Here is a 17,744-nt window from a genome sequence, read left to right on the forward strand (position 1 = left end):
GGGGGCACGATGCTCTCTCCAGTGTCTCGTGGCGTGTCTCCTGTGTCTTAGCAAACCCGCTATTTTATCCCCCCCCCCCGATGGGGTATCACCTGTCCATCAAACTTCACCACTTCCTGTTGTCTCAGCAGGAGTGTTAACGAACAGTTCAGGTTCAAAGCGAATGTCCGTGGCAGTATCGGCGCAGACGCCAAAATACTGAATTATGTGTCTTTCTCGTTCTCTCTCTCTCATTAGCATTTTGGATGGCTCTCTTTTATCTCTCTCTTATTAGCAGCATCCGTTCTGCAGTTCTGCTTGGCTTCACACATGACAATATGAATGATTTAAGTAATAAAATAAATTATTTTCTTTCTTTTTTCAATCTTTTTATTCATTTGTATGCAAACAGGAGGAGAGTATCGCTGGTATATATGTCAATAGTACATACAGGAGGTAAAATAAACTATCAGAATCACACATAGTGTTGATCTACAAATTATAAATTTGATATGGAATGTATAATTCTCATCAATTTATGAAGAAAGGAAGGACTATTAGAAATTTTTATAGAAAAGAAAAAAAACACTATTCTAAACAAAAAAAAGGACCGGGTAAGTCCATCCTGAGAGAGAAGCCAAGAGAAGAGAGACTCTGATCAAATCCAAGGTTCTGAAAAAATATCTGGAAGAGAATCAGTACAAAAATCTGACCATATGAAAATATTGAATAAAAGGTCGCTAGATATCTTCAAATTTAAAGGACCTATCCAATGTCCAACTTCTTATTTTCTCTAGACATGATAGAGGAAAGCCAATAGGAGAGTTAGGGCAAAGGCCATCATCCACAGAGCAAATCCTGCTTCCGATGGAATAATCCTAAAAATAGCTGTCATTAAGTTCGGTTGTAAATCCAGATCCAGCATTTTAGATAAAAACATCTTTCTAGAAATTCTCCAACTTTACGCAAGACCAAAACATATGAATTAAAGTGGCCACCTGAGTATTACATGTCACAAATAGGATTAATATTGAGGAAAAATACGGGCTAGTTTAACCAAATAACAATTACAGCACGGAAACAGGCCATCTCGGCCCTTCTAGTCCATGCCGAACGCTTACTCTCGCTTAGTCCCACCGACCTGCACTCAGCCCATAACCCTTCATTCCTTTCCTGTCCATGTACCTATCCAATTTTACTTTAAATGACAATACCGAACCTGCCTTTACCACTTCTACTGGAAGCTTGTTCCACATAGCTACCACTCTCTGAGTAAAGAAATTCCCCCTCATGTTACACCTAAACTTCTGCCCCCAACTCTCAACTCATGTACTCTTGTTTGAATCTCCCCTACTCTCAATGGAAAAAGCCTATCAACATTAACTCTATCCATCCCCCTCATAATTTTAAATACCTCTATCAAGTCCCCCCTCAACCTTCTACGCTCCAAAGAATAAAGACCTAACTTGTTCAACCTTTCTCTGTAACTTAGGTGCTGAAACCCAGGTAACATTCTAGTAAATCTCCTCTGTACTCTCTCTATTTTGTTGACATCTTTCCTATAATTCGGTGACCAGAACTGTACACAATACTCCAAATTTGGCCTCACCAATGCCTTGTACAATTTTAACATTATATCCCAACTCCTATACTCAATGCTCTGATTTATAAAGGCCAGCATACCAAAAGCTTTCTTCACCACCCTATCCACATGAGATTCCACCTTCAGGGAACTATGCACCATTATTCCTAGATCACTCTGTTCTACTGCATTCTTCAATGCCCTACCATTTACCATGTATGTCTTATTTTGATTATTCCTACCAAAATGTAGCACCTCATACTAATCAGCATTAAACTCCATCTGCCATCTTTCAGCCCACTCTTCTAATTGGCCTAAATCTCTCTGCAAGCTTTGAAAACCTACTTCATTATCCACAACGCCACCTATCTTTGTATCATCTGCATACTTACTAATTCAATTTATCACCCCATCATCCAGATCATTAATGTATATGACAAACAACATTGGACCCAGTACAGATCCCTGTGGCACACCACTAGTTTCCGGATTCCAACCTGACAAACAGTTATCCACCACTACTCTCTGGCATCTCCCATTCAGCCACTGTTGAATCCATTTTACTACTTCAATATTAACACCTAAAGATTGAACCTTCCGTGTGGAACCTTGTCAAAGGCCTTACTGAAACCCATATAGACAACATCCACTGCTTTACCCTCGTCAACTTTCCTAGTAACCTCTTCAAAAAATTCAATAAGATTTGTCTGAGAGCAGATGCGGTGGAGACTGAGGAATTGTAGGAAGGGGATAGCATTTTTGCAAGAGACAGGGTGGGAAGAGGAATAGTCCAGGTAGCGGTGAGAGTCTAGGCTTATAGTTGCTCTCAGGATGAGTCTTTTCATTCCAGGATGAAGGAGATGTCTTCCTTTTTTAAACAAAGGGGCATCCCTTCTTCCACCATCAACTCTGCTCTCAAACACATCTCTCCCATTTCCCGCACATCTGCCCTCACCCCATCCACCCGCCACCCCACTCAGGATAGGGTTCCCCTTGTCCTTACCTACCACCCCACCAGCCTCCAGGTCCAACGTATAATTCTTCATAACTTCCACCACCTCCAACAGGATCCCACTACCAAGCACATTTTTCCCTCCCCCCTCTTTCTGCTTTTCGCAGGGATCGCTCCCTACGCGACTCCCTTGTCCACTCGTCCCCCCCATCCCTTCCCACCGATCTCCCTCCTGGCACTTATCTTTGTAAACGGAAGAAGTGCTACACCTGCCTTTACACTTCCTCCCTCACCACCATTCAGAGCCCCAGACTGTCCTTCCAGGTGAGGCGACACTTCATCTGTGAGTCGGCTGGTGTGGTATACTGTGTCCAGTGCTCCCGGTGTGGCCTTTTATATATTGGTGAGACCCGACGCAGACTGGGAGACCATTTCGCTGACCACCTACGCTCGGTCCGCCAGAGAAAGCAGGATCTCCCAGTGGCCACACATTTTAATTCCACGTCCCATTCCCATTCTGATATGTCTATCCATGGCCTCTATTGTCAAAATGAATCCAAACTTAGGTTGGAGGAACAACACCTTATATACCAGCTGGGTAGCCTGCAACCTGATGGCATGAACATTGACTTCTCTAACTTCTGTTAATCCCCTTCTTACCCCATCCCTGACATATTTAGTTTGCCTGTTCTCCATCTCCCTCTGGTGCTCCCCCCTCCTCCTTTCTTTCTCCTGAGGCCTCCCGTCCCATGATCCTTTCCCTTCTCCAGCTCTGTATCACTTTCGCCAATCACCTTTCCAGCTCTTAGCTTCATCCCACCCCCTCTGGTCTTCTCCTATCATTTCGCATTTCCCCCTCCCCCCACTATTTTCAAATCTCTTACTATCTTTCCTTTCGGTTAGTCCTGACGAAGGGTCTCGGCCCGAAACATCGACAGCGCTTCTCCCTATAGATGCTGCCTGGCCTGCTGTGTTCCACCAGTATTTTGTGTGTGTTGTTTGAATTTCCAGCATCTGCAAATTTCCTCGTGCTTCCACGCAAAAATCCATGTTGACTGTTCCTAATCAGACCCTGTCTATCCAGATAATTATATATACCATCTCTAAGAATACTTTCCATTAATTTACCCACCACTGACATCAAACTTACAGGCCCATAATTGCTAGGTTTACTCTTAGAACCCTTTTTAAACAATGGAACAACATGAGCAATATGTCAATCCTCCGGCACCATCCCCGTTTCTAACGACATTTGAAATATTTCTGTCAGAGCCCTTGCTACTTCTACACTAACCTCCCTCAAGGTCCTAGGGAATATCCTGTCAGGACCCAGAGATTTATCCACTTTTATATTCCTTAAAAGCGCCAGCACTTCCTCCTCTTTAATCGTCATAGTTTCCATAACGTCCCTACTTGTTTCCCTTACCTTACACAATTCAATATCCTTCTCCCTAGTGAATACAGAAGAAAAGAAATTGTTCAAAATCTCCCCCATCACTTTTGGCTCCACTCTGATTCTCTAAGGGACCAATTTTATCCCTCACTATCCTTTTGCTATTAATATAACTGTAGAAACCCTTCGGATTTATTTTCACCTTACTTGCCAAAGCAACCTCGTATCTTCTTTTAGCTTTTCTAATTTCTTCCTTAAGATTCTTTTTACATTCTTTATATTCCTCGAGCACCCTTGCTGCCTATATTTATTGTAGATATCTCTCTTTTTCCAAACCAAGTTTCCAATATCCCTTGAAAACCATGGCTCTCTCAAACTTTTAACCTTTCCTTTCAACCTAACAGGAACATAAAGATTCTGTACCCTCAAAATTTCACCTTTAAATTACCTCCATTTCTCTATTACATCCTTCCCATAAAACAAATTGTCCCAATCCACTCCTTCTAAATCCTTTCGCATCTCCTCAAAGTTAGCCTTTCTCCAATCAAAAATCTCAACCCTGGGTCCAGTCCTATCCTTCTCCATAATTATATTGAAACTAATGGTATTGTGATCACTGGACCCGAAGTGCTCCCCAACACATATCTCCATCACCTGACCTATCTCATTCCCTAACTGAAGATCCAACACTGCCCCTTCTCTCGTTGGTACCTCTATGTATTGCTTATCCTTTGACATGTGTGCCCGATGCACTAGATAGATAGATAGATACTTTATTCATCCCCATGGGGAAATTCAACATTTTTTTCCAATGTCCCATACACTTGTTGTAGCAAAACTAATTACATACAATACTTAACTCAGTAAAAATATGATATGCCTCTAAATCACTCTCTCAAAAAGCATTAATAATAGCTTTTAAAAAGTTCTTAAGTAGTTTACTTAAATACATTAAATACAATCAACCCCGGCACTTTAACATATCTTACTCCTGGCAGTTGAATTGTAAAGCCGAATGGCATTGGGGAGTATTGACCTCTTCATCCTGTCTGAGGAGCGTTGCATCGATAGTAACCTGTCGCTGAAACTGCTTCTCTGTCTCTGGATGGTGCTATGTAGAGGATGTTCAGGGTTTTCCATAATTGACCGTAGCCTACTCAGCGCCCTTCGCTCAGCTACCGATGTTATACTCTCCAGTACTTTGCCCACGACAGAGCCCGCCTTCCTTACCAGCTTATTAAGACGTGAGGCGTCCCTCTTCTTAATGCTTCCTCCCCAACACGCCACCACAAAGAAGAGGGCGCTCTCCACAACTGACCTATAGAACATCTTCAGCATCTCACTACAGACATTGAATGATGCCAACCTTCTAAGGAAGTACAGTCGACTCTGTGCCTTCCTGCACAAGGCATCTGTGTTGGCAGTCCAGTCTAGCTTCTCGTCTAACTGTACTCCCAGATACTTGTAGGTCTTAACCTGCTCCACACATTCTCCATTAATGATCACTGGCTCCATATGAGGCCTAGATCTCCTAAAGTCCACCACTATCTCCTTGGTCTTGGTGATATTGAGACGCAGGTAGTTTGAGTTGCACCATATCACAAAGTCCTGTATCAGTTTCCTATACTCCTCCTCCTGTCCATTCCTGACACACCCCACTATGGCCTACCCTGAACTGTACCAAGGAATGACGGGCACAAATAGATGAAGGCTTTACCAGGCGAAAAACTTTACTCCATTGATTATCTGAAAGTAACTCTTGAAATTCCAATTCCCAGGCAGCTTTAATTTTATCATTAGATCATTCGTAAATTCAATAACCATTTATAAATTGTAGCTATTGATCCTTTGTGGAGTGGTTTAACCTGGAAGAGGATATCTAATATATGAGACAGATAAGTGGAGGGGTAATTTGGAAGCAAAGTACATAAAAATTCCTAATTTGTAAATATTTTAAAAAATGTACATTGGATAAATCAAATTTATCCTCTTGCTGAGTAAAAGACATTAAACAATCACCTATAAACAAATCGGAAGAAGTTATTATACCTTTGGATTTACAAATTTAAAAAGCCTGATCTAAAATTGATGTTTTAAAAAAATAGTTATATTTTACCAGAAGGGACAAAATTATTTAATTCAAAAAATCTGGGAAACTGAAACCAAATTCTTAATGTGTTTAATAATAGGATTAAGGTCTTGTCTACCAAAGTTAGAGAGCAGAAAAGGAAGAGGAGCTCCCAGTAAAGAAGCCAAAAAATAACACCTTCACCGAGTTTTTCTCCAATTCCACCCATAAAGGACAGTGGTATATATCTGAATAATGAATCCAACAGGTAATATATTGAATAGTAATTGCCCAGTAGTACAGTTTAAGGTTTGGCAAACCCATACCACTGTCCTTTTTTAATTTCAGCAGTAAAGGTTTACTCTATCTAGAATTTTTATTGTTCCAAATATAGGATAAAATTCTAGAGTCTATTCTGTCAAAAAACTGTTTAGGAAGAAATAAAGGAATTGCTTGAAATATATATAAGAATTTTGGTAGAACTATCATTTTAATAGCATTAATTCGACCAATTAATGATAGCATCATAGGAGACCATTTAGCAAGTGTTTGTTGGGTAAAATCAATTAATGGGAGAAAATTATATTTATATAGATCTGGAAAATTCTTAGTAACTTTAATACCAAGATAAGTAACTTGATTTTTAAAATAAATTCAATTCTTGTTAGCCACGGTTTTAGAATACTTCTTCCTCGATAGGACTTCCAGTATGACACAAATACAGCGAGCACCATCATCAGTAAGGGCTCCCAGATGGTCTTATTTCCCCCTAAATAAGAAACGGTTATTTAAATAGAAAAGTGGGTCTTGTAGCATGAAAGGGGGAAACAAAAGAAAGACGAGGAAAACCGCAACAAAACCTGAAGACAAGCGATAAAATACCGACTGACGGTGAGGACACAGATGTCGGTGCTAGCAACCAAGCTGAACACGAGGATACGGAGGCTGTTCATGTGAACGTCATAGCTGAAATACAGGCACTTCAATCGGATATGAAAAAAGAACTGAATGATTCCGTGGGTTTTCTAAAGAAGGAACTGGTGGATTTCAGAGAATAAATTAACCAGAAGTTGAATGCTATTGTTGGTGATTTAAAAGAAATAATGGGCAGAGTTGAAGAGACAGAGCAAAGGGTGACAGAAGTGGAGGAATGGAAGGCCAAGGCTGGGGAGGTTCTTTCCCGCACACTGGAACTTCGGGAGATTACTCAAGCTCAACTAACAAACCTGGAGGCATGTTCACACAGGAACACATACATATCCATGGAATTTCCAAGGGGGCGGAAGGAGACAATGTACAGGAATTTCTGGAAAAATTTATTAGAGTTATCCCTTCCCGATGTCACCCTTGGCATACAACGTTGCCATCAATCTCTTGAATCCAAACCACCACAAGGTTCCAACCCAAGGTCATCTACTTCCAGGAGTATAAAATTAAAGAGTTGGTGCTTCACTCGGCTTGGAAAAAACGAGAGATTTATTACGATGGGAAAAGAGTATTTTTTGCCAAGACTACCCAACCGAAATACTTAAAGCTTACTCCACCATCAGAAAGACACTTAAAGAAAAGGGGCTCCAGTTCCAGACTCTTTATCCAGCCAAACTTCGTGTTTTTTGACACTGGACAAGTCATCTACAGTAACGCATTGGAGGTGACAGAAGACCTGAAGAACCGGGAGTTTTCCCGGAATCGTGGCCCCCGCGGAAGGCACAGCCACGACGAAACCGAGGCGGCTTTCCTGGGAGACAGCGGGTGCAAAATCCCGTCGGGATCGAGAAACACGTCTGAAATGCATCCAGGACAAGCTAAAGGAATTTTGATGCATCAAAGATACTGCACGAAGCTCTCAAAAGTATATCCTTCAGCTAGGTCAGTAAAATCACACGTACCCTAACACCAAACTATAATTGACTTTGTATTAAGAACTTAAAAATAGAACATAAACAAGTTTTCCTCTGTAAGCTCTTATTACTATAATGGACCACAAACCCCACTTAGAAGTTTAGTTTACTTGTTCATCAGTCACTGAAGGTGAATGAGCAAGTGCAGCAGGCAGTGAAGAAGGCTAATGGAATGTTGGCCTTTATTACAAAGGGAATTGAGTACAAGAGCAAGGAAATCCTTTTGCACTTGTACAGGGCCCTGGTGAGACCACACCTGGAGTATTGTGTACAGTTTTGGTCTCCAGGGGACATCCTGGCTGTAGAGGAAGTGCAGCGTAGATTCACAAGGTTAATTCCGGACTGTCCGGACTGTCTTACGCAGAGAGGTTAGAGAGACTGGGCTTGTATACGCTGAAATTAAGGAGATTGAGAGGGGATCTGATTGCAACATATAAGATTATTAAGGGATTGGACAGGATAGAGGCAGGAAATATGTTCCAGATTCTGGGAGAGTCCAGTACCAGAGGGCATGGTTTAAGAATAAGGGGTAGGTCATTTAGGACAGAGTTAGGGAAAAACTTCTTCTCCCAGAGAGTTGTGGGGGTGTGGAATGCACTGCCTCAGAAGGCAGTGGAGGCCAATTCTCTGGATGCTTTCAAGAAGGAGCTAGATAGGTATCTTATGGATAGGGGAATCAAGGGATATGGGGACAAGGCAGGAACCGGGTATTGATAGTAGATGATCAGCCATGATCTCAAAATGGCGGTGCAGGCTCGAAGGGCTGAATGGTCTACTTCTGCACCTATTGCCTATTGTCTATGGAAGTCACAGATGTTATATGTGTTGTTTGCATGTTAAATGTTAACTTGTTGTACAGACAGAAGTTCATTTGTTTAGGTCAATGAGGGATCTCTTTTATTGGTGTGGAATGCTGTATCAAGAATACAGAGTAATCACCCTTGATGTGAATGGGCTGCAGAACCCAATCAAAAGGAGTAAGGCTACAGCTAAAATGAAGAGAGAAAAGCAAGATACAATTTTTTGGCAAAAAACTTACCTTTCAAAGATTGAACATAAGAAGTTACGCAAATTGAGAATACTTCTTCCTCTTTGGGATGTATATATCCTGTGCCTTCCAAACTCTTCCAGAAATTCCAGCCAATACTGCTCTGCCGTTATCCCTGCCAGTGTTCTTTTCCAATCAATTCTGGCCAACTCCTCTCTCATGCCTCTGTAATTCCCTTTACTCCATTGTAATACTGATACAGCTGACTTTAGCTTCTCCTTCTCAAATTTCAGGGCGAACTTGATCACATATGAACACTGTCCCTAAGGGTTCTTTTACCTTAAGCTCTCTAATCAATTCTGGTTGATTGCATAGCACCCCATCCAGAGAGGCTGATCCCCTAGTGGGCTCAACCACGAGCTGCTCTAAAAAGCCATCTCAAAGACACTCCAGAAATTCCCCCCTCCTGGAAACCTGACTTACCCATCTACCTGCATATTGAAATCCCCCATGACTATTGTAACATCGCCTGATAGCATGTATTTCTGTGTCCTGTTGAAATTTGTAGATCACACTCTTATGACTATTTGGCAGTCTGTAGTACAACTCCCATCAAGGTCTTTTTACCCACTACCTACCTACAATGAGTCAACACCTTCTATGTCACCTCTTTCTACTGATATAATTTCATTTTTTACCAACAAAACAATGCCACACCCTCTGCCTTCCTGCCTATCCTTTCAATACAATGTGTACCCTTGGACATTAAGCTCCCAGCTAATATCTTCTCTCAGCCATGACTCAGTGATGACTACAACATCGAACCTGCCAATCTGTAACTGTGCTGCAAGTTCATCGACCTTATTCCGTATACTGTGTGCATTCAACTACCAACACCTTCAGTCCTGTATTCATCCTTTTTGATTTTGTCCACCTTTTATGTTGTATCTCATCCTGTTGACTGCAATTTTGCCCCATCAGGAGCCTCACATCACTACACATTACCTCTGTTCGTTAACCAGCTACCTCGCCTTCAGCACCATCATCCACCTTTCCTATGAGATTTCTTGCATTGAAATGTACACAGCTCAGGACACAAGTCACACCACGCTCAACCTTTTGATTCCTGACTTTGTCTGAGGTCTTTCCAACACCTGCCTCCACAACCTCTTCAATCAGACCTTCCAATCCACATCGCATTACAACAGCTTTTTTAAAATCCTTGTAATTTCTTTGATTTAGTTTCACTGACCTCTTTCGACAATGCATCCCCCAGGGTCTCTGACCCTCCACTCTCAACCTTTGCTAGCAACTCTTCATCATTGGGGCATTTTCTTCATATATAACTATGAAGGTAAACTCTCTCATCTTTCAAACGCCCTGGGTTAATCTTGTCCTTCTTTCTTTTACCTATTTTAATATCCTCACCTCATGAATGATTCAATTCAAAACTAGGGTCCCAGACCTCAATTTTTCTTTTCAAGCTGAAATCTGTTGACTACCATCAACTGGTCTAGGTTAGGCACCTCAATACACAATTCTTAATTCGTCAAATCTTGTATTTTATTGTCTCTGCACAAAAAAAACTTAAGAATTAAAAACTTAAAATATGAATTCTATTGTTCCGAGTTACTCAGGTCAGGCACAGAACACGATCAATAAACCGGCATGTTCTATAATGGTGGCCGGGAAAAAACAACTCTGAAATAACTTCTTATTTGGAACTGATCTCTAATTCAATAGATTATCAGGAGTATCTTTGTGTCCACTTTGATAGAGCTATTCCTGAGCAGAACAAGTTCACAACGCAACTCACAAAATGGAGGTTACAGAACAAGGACAATTGGTTTATCTACATCCACTGTCCCTGACTCATTCGCATTTGATGTTTTCTTCCATATTTTAGTTCCTTCGTGGTCAACACAATAATGCTGTGAAACTAATTTCCATGAAAACATAAAACTCCCAACTATAAACACAGGAGCTGTAGTCCTTGAAAAAAGCGTGTAGATGGTAGAATCAGCTCAGCACAGTGGTGAAGGGTATTATCCACGCTGGTTGAGGAGCCTGATAGTTGTACTTTAATAACTATTTCTGAACCACCTGCTGTGTGGAACCTAAAGGTTCAAAGATTCATTTATTATCAAAGTAAACAGCTTTGAAATTCTTCTTCTCTCCATATCCACAAAACCAAGAAAGAAAACAAAGACAGCCTGATCAACCCCAAATCCCTCCTCCCTGCACAAATAAAATGAACAAAAATGGCATCGACCCCCAAAGTCCCCTTCCCTGCACACAAAAAAAATGAGAACGATCGGGTGAAAAACACAGAATACAAGAAAACCGTAAGACTGAAAAAAAGTTCACAGTCTAAGTCCACATCCAAAGCACAGAAAACCTGGGCAACATTCTCCCTCTCCGTATCAGAATATCTCACCAGGAAAAGGCGGTCTCCTCTCTCTGTAACAGAGTGATTTCACCAGCAATAAAAGGCGGTCTCCTCTCTCTGTATCAGAGTGATTTCACCAGAAATAAAAGGCAGTCCCCTCTCTCAGTATCAGAGTGTTTTCACCATCAATAAAAGGCAGTCCCCTCTCTCTGTATCAGAGTGATTTCACCAGCAATAAAAGGCGGTCTCCTCTCTCTGTATCAGAGTGATTTCACCAGCAATAAAAGGCGGTCTCCTCTCTCTGTATCAGAGTGATTTCACCAGCAATAAAAGGCGGTCTCCTCTCTCCGTATCAGAGTGATTTCACCATCAATAAAAGGCGGTCTCCTCTCTCCGTATCAGAGTGATCTCACCATCAATAAAAGGTGGTCTCCTCTCTCCGTATCAGAGTGATTTCACCAGCAATAAAAGGCAGTCTCCTCGCTCTGTATCAGAGTGATTTCACCATCAATAAAAGGCGGTCTCCTCTCTCCGTATCAGAGTGATTTCACCAGCAATAAAAGGCGGTCTCCTCTCTCCGTATCAGAGTGATTTCACCAGCAATAAAAGGCGGTCTCCTCTCTCCGTATCAGAGTGATTTCACCAGCAATAAAAGGCAGTCCCCTCTCTCTGTATCAGAGTGATTTCACCATCAATAAAAGGCAGTCCCCTCTCTCTGTATCAGAGTGATTTCACCAGCAATAAAAGGCAGTCTCCTCTCTCCGTATCAGAGTGATTTCACCATCAATAAAAAGCGGTCTCCTCTATCCGTATCAGAGTGATTTCACCATCAATAAACGGCGGTCTCCTCTCTCCGTATCAGAGTGATTTCACCAGCAATAAAAGGCAGTCTCCTCTCTCTGTATCAGAGTGATTTCACCATCAATAAAAGGCGGTCTCCTCTCTCTGTATCAGAGTGATCTCACCATCAATAAAAGGCGGTCTCCTCTTTCCGTATCAGAGTGATCTCACCATCAATAAAAGGCGGTCTCCTCTTTCCGTATCAGAGTGATCTCACCATCAATAAAAGGCGGTCTCCTCTCTCCATATCAGAGTCATCTCACCAGCAATAAAAGGCGGACCCCTCTCTCCGTATCAGAGTGATTTCACCATCAATAAACGGCGGTCTCCTCTCTCCGTATCAGAGTGATTTCACCAGCAATAAAAGGCGGTCTCCTCTCTCTGTATCAGAGTGATTTCACCAGCAATAAAAGGCAGTCCCCTCTCTCTGTATCAGAGTGATTTCACCAGCAATAAAAGGCAGTCTCCTCTCTCTGTATCAGAGTGATTTCACCAGCAATAAAAGGCGGTCTCCTCTCTCCGTATCAGAGTGATTTCACCATCAATAAAAGGCGGTCTCCTCTCTCCGTATCAGAGTGATCTCACCATCAATAAAAGGCGGTCCCCTCTCTCCGTATCAGAGTGATCTCACCAGCAATAAAAGGCGGTCCCCTCTCTCCGTATCAGAGTGATCTCACCAGCAATAAAAGGCGGTCCCCTCTCTCTGTATCAGAGTGATTTCACCAGCAATAAAAGGCGGTCCCCTCTCTCTGTATCAGAGTGATTTCACCATCAATAAAAGGCGGTCCCCTCTCTCTGTATCAGAGTGATTTCACCATCAATAAAAGGCAGTCTCCTCTCTCTGTATCAGAGTGATTTCACCAGCAATAAAAGGCGGTCCCCTCTCTCTGTATCAGAGTGATTTCACCAGCAATAAAAGGCGGTCCCCTCTCTCTGTATCAGAGTGATTTCACCAGCAATAAAAGGCGGTCCCCTCTCTCTGTATCAGAGTGATTTCACCATCAATAAAAGGCGGTCCCCTCTCTCTGTATCAGAGTGATCTCACCATCAATAAAAGGCGGTCTCCTCTCTCCGTATCAGAGTGATTTCACCAGCAATAAAAGGCGGTCTCCTCTCTCCGTATCAGAGTGATTTCACCATCAATAAAAGGCAGTCCCCTCTCTCTGTATCAGAGTGATTTCACCAGCAATAAAAGGCGGTCCCCTCTCTCTGTATCAGAGTGATTTCACCATCAATAAAAGGCAGTCTCCTCTCTCCATATCAGAGTGATTTCACCAGCAATAAAAGGCAGTCTCCTCTCTCTGTATCAGAGTGATTTCACCAGCAATAAAAGGCAGTCTCCTCTCTCTGTATCAGAGTGATTTCACCATCAACAAAAGGCAGTCTCCTCTCTCTGTATCAGAGTGATTTCACCATCAATAAAAGGCAGTCTCCTCTCTCTGTATCAGAGTGATTTCACCATCAATAAAAGGCAGTCTCCTCTCTCTGTATCAGAGTGATTTCACCAGCAATAAAAGGCAGTCTCCTCTCTCTGTATCAGAGTGATCTCACCAGCAATAAAAGGCGGTCTCCTCTCTCTGTATCAGAATGATTTCACCAGCAATAAAAGGCGGTCTCCTCTCTCTGTATCAGAGTGATTTCACCATCAATAAAAGGCAGTCTCCTCTCTCTGTATCAGAGTGATTTCACCAGCAATAAAAGGCGGTCTCCTCTCTCCGTATCAGAGTGATCTCACCATCAATAAAAGGCGGTCTCCTCTCTCCGTATCAGAGTGATTTCACCAGCAATAAAAGGCAGTCTCCTCTCTCCGCATCAGAGTGATTTCACCAGCAATAAAAGGCGGTCTCCTCTCTCCGTATCAGAGTGATTTCACCATCAATAAAAGGCGGTCTCCTCTCTCCGTATCAGAGTGATCTCACCAGCAATAAAAGGCGGTCCCCTCTCTCCGTATCAGAGTGATTTCACCATCAATAAAAGGCGGTCTCCTCTCTCCGTAACAGAGTCATCTCACCAGCAATAAAAGGCGGTCCCCTCTCTCCGTATCAGAGTGATCTCACCATCAATAAAAGGCGGTGTCCTCTCTCCGTATCAGAGTGATTTCACCAGCAATAAAAGGCGGTCTCCTCTCTCTGTATCAGAGTCATCTCACCAGCAATAAAAGGCGGTCCCCTCTCTCCGTATCAGAGAGATCTCACCAGCAATAAAAGGCGGTCTCCTCTCTCTGTATCAGAGTGATTTCACCAGCAATAAAAGGCGGTCCCCTCTCTCTGTATCAGAGTGATTTCACCAGCAATAAAAGGCGGTCTCCTCTCTCCGTATCAGAGTGATCTCACCATCAATAAAAGGCAGTCCCCTCTCTCTGTATCAGAGTGATTTCACAAGCAATAAAAGGCGGTCTCCTCTCTCTGTATCAGAGTGATTTCACCAGCAATAAAAGGCAGTCTCCTCTCTCCATATCAGAGTGATTTCACCAGCAATAAAAGGCGGTCTCCTCTCTCTGTATCAGAGTGATCTCACCAGCAATAAAAGGCGGTCTCCTCTCTCCGTATCAGAGTGATTTCACCAGCAATAAAAGGCGGTCCCCTCTCTCTGTATCAGAGTGATTTCACCAGCAATAAAAGGCAGCCCCTCTCTCCGTATCAGAGTGATTTCACCAGCAATAAAAGGCAGTCTCCTCTCTCCGTATCAGAGTGATTTCACCAGCAATAAAAGGCAGCCCCTCTCTCTGTATCAGAGTGATCTCACCAGCAATAAAAGGCGGTCTCCTCTCTCTGTATCAGAGTGATTTCACCATCAATAAAAGGCGGTCTCCTCTCTCTGTATCAGAATGATTTCACCAGCAATAAAAGGCGGTCCCCTCTCTCCGTATCAGAGTGATTTCACCAGCAATAAAAGGCGGTCTCCTCTCTCTGTATCAGAGTGATTTCACCAGCAATAAAAGGCGGTCCCCTCTCTCCGTATCAGAGTGATCTCACCATCAATAAAAGGCGGTCCCCTCTCTCCGTATCAGAGTGATTTCACCATCAATAAAAGGCAGTCTACTCTCTCTGTATCAGAGTGATTTCACCAGCAATAAAAGGCGGTCTCCTCTCTCCGTATCAGAGTGATTTCACCATCAATAAAAGGCGGTCTCCTCTCTCTGTATCAGAGTGATTTCACCAGCAATAAAAGGCGGTCCCCTCTCTCCGTATCAGAGTGATTTCACCATCAATAAAAGGCAGTCCCCTCTCTCCGTATCAGAGTGATTTCATCAGCAATAAAAGGCACTCCTCTCTCCGCATCAGAGTGATTTCACCAGCAATAAAAGGCGGTCTCCTCTCTCCGTATCAGAGTGATTTCACCATCAATAAAAGGCGGTCCCCTCTCTCTGTATCAGAGTGATTTCACCATCAATAAAAGGCGGTCTCCTCTCTCCGTAACAGAGTGATTTCACCAGCAATAAAAGGCGGTCTCCTCTCTCTGTATCAGAGTGATTTCACCAGCAATAAAAGGCAGTCTCCTCTCTCCATATCAGAGTCATCTCACCAGCAATAAAAGGCGGTCCCCTCTCTCCGTATCAGAGTGATCTCACCATCAATAAAAGGCGGTCTCCTCTCTCCGTATCAGAGTGATCTCACCAGCAATAAAAGGCGGTCTCCTCTCTCCGTATCAGAGTGATTTCACCAGCAATAAAAGGCAGTCTCCTCTCTCCATATCAGAGTGATTTCACCAGCAATAAAAGGCGGTCCCCTCTCTCTGTATCAGAGTGATTTCACCAGCAATAAAAGGCGGTCCCCTCTCTCTGTATCAGAGTGATTTCACCAGCAATAAAAGGCGGTCCCCTCTCTCTGTATCAGAGTGATCTCACCAGCAATAAAAGGCGGTCCCCTCTCTCTGTATCAGAGTGATTTCACCAGCAATAAAAGGCGGTCCCCTCTCTCCGTATCAGAGTGATCTCACCAGCAATAAAAGGCGGTCTCCTCTCTCCGTATCAGAGTGATCTCACCAGCAATAAAAGGCGGTCTCCTCTCTCCGTATCAGAGTGATTTCACCATCAATAAAAGGCAGTCCCCTCTCTCTGTATCAGAGTGATTTCACCAGCAATAAAAGGCGGTCTCCTCTCTCTGTATCAGAGTGATTTCACCAGCAATAAAAGGCAGTCTCCTCTCTCCATATCAGAGTGATTTCACCAGCAATAAAAGGCGGTCTCCTCTCTCTGTATCAGAGTGATCTCACCAGCAATAAAAGGCGGTCTCCTCTCTCCGTATCAGAGTGATTTCACCAGCAATAAAAGGCGGTCTCCTCTCTCCGTATCAGAGTGATTTCACCAGCAATAAAAGGCGGTCTCCTCTCTCCGTATCAGAGTGATTTCACCAGCAATAAAAGGCGGTCTCCTCTCTCCGTATCAGAGTGATCTCACCAGCAATAAAAGGCGGTCCCCTCTCTCTGTATCAGAGTGATTTCACCAGCAATAAAAGGCGGTCTCCTCTCTCCGTAACAGAGTGATCTCACCAGCAATAAAAGGCGGTCTCCTCTCTCCGTATCAGAGTCATCTCACCAGCAATAAAAGGCGGTCCCCTCTCTCCGTATCTGAGTGATCTCACCATCAATAAAAGGCGGTCTCCTCTCTCCGTATCAGAGTGATCTCACCAGCAATAAAAGGCGGTCTCCTCTCTCCGTATCAGAGTGATTTCACCATCAATAAAAGGCAGTCCCCTCTCTCTGTATCAGAGTGATTTCACAAGCAATAAAAGGCAGTCTCCTCTCTCCGTATCAGAGTGATTTCACAAGCAATAAAAGGCGGTCTCCTCTCTCTGTATCAGAGTGATCTCACCAGCAATAAAAGGCGGTCTCCTCTCTCCGTATCAGAGTGATTTCACCTGCAATAAAAGGCGGTCCCCACTCTCTGTATCAGAGTGATTTCACCAGCAATAAAAGGCAGCCCCTCTCTCCGTATCAGAGTGATTTCACCATCAATAAAAGGCGGTCTCCTCTCTCTGTATCAGAGTGATTTCACCATCAATAAAAGGCGGTCTCCTCTCTCTGTATCAGAGTGATCTCACCAGCAATAAAAGGCGGTCCCCTCTCTCCGTATCAGAGTGATTTCACCAGCAATAAAAGGCGGTCTCCTCTCTCTGTATCAGAGTGATTTCACCATCAATAAAAGGCAGTCTCCTCTCTCTGTATCAGAGTGATTTCACCAGCAATAAAAGGCGGTCTCCTCTCTCTGTATCAGAGTGATTTCACCATCAATAAAAGGCAGTCTCCTCTCTCTGTATCAGAATGATTTCACCAGCAATAAAAGGCGGTCTCCTCTCTCCGTATCAGAGTGATTTCACCAGCAATAAAAGGCGGTCCCCTCTCTCCGTATCAGAGTGATTTCACCAGCAATAAAAGGCGGTCTCCTCTCTCCGTATCAGAGTGATCTCACCATCAATAAAAGGCGGTCCCCTCTCTCCGTATCAGAGTGATTTCACCAGCAATAAAAGGCGGTCTCCTCTCTCCGTATCAGAGTGATCTCACCATCAATAAAAGGCGGTCTCCTCTCTCCGTATCAGAGTGATTTCACCAGCAATAAAAGGCGGTCCCCTCTCTCTGTATCAGAGTGATTTCACCAGCAATAAAAGGCGGTCTCCTCTCTCTGTATCAGAATGATTTCACCAGCAATAAAAG

This window comes from Hemitrygon akajei, unplaced genomic scaffold (assembly GCF_048418815.1).
Source record: "Hemitrygon akajei unplaced genomic scaffold, sHemAka1.3 Scf000186, whole genome shotgun sequence".
Classification (NCBI taxonomy): domain Eukaryota; kingdom Metazoa; phylum Chordata; class Chondrichthyes; order Myliobatiformes; family Dasyatidae; genus Hemitrygon; species Hemitrygon akajei.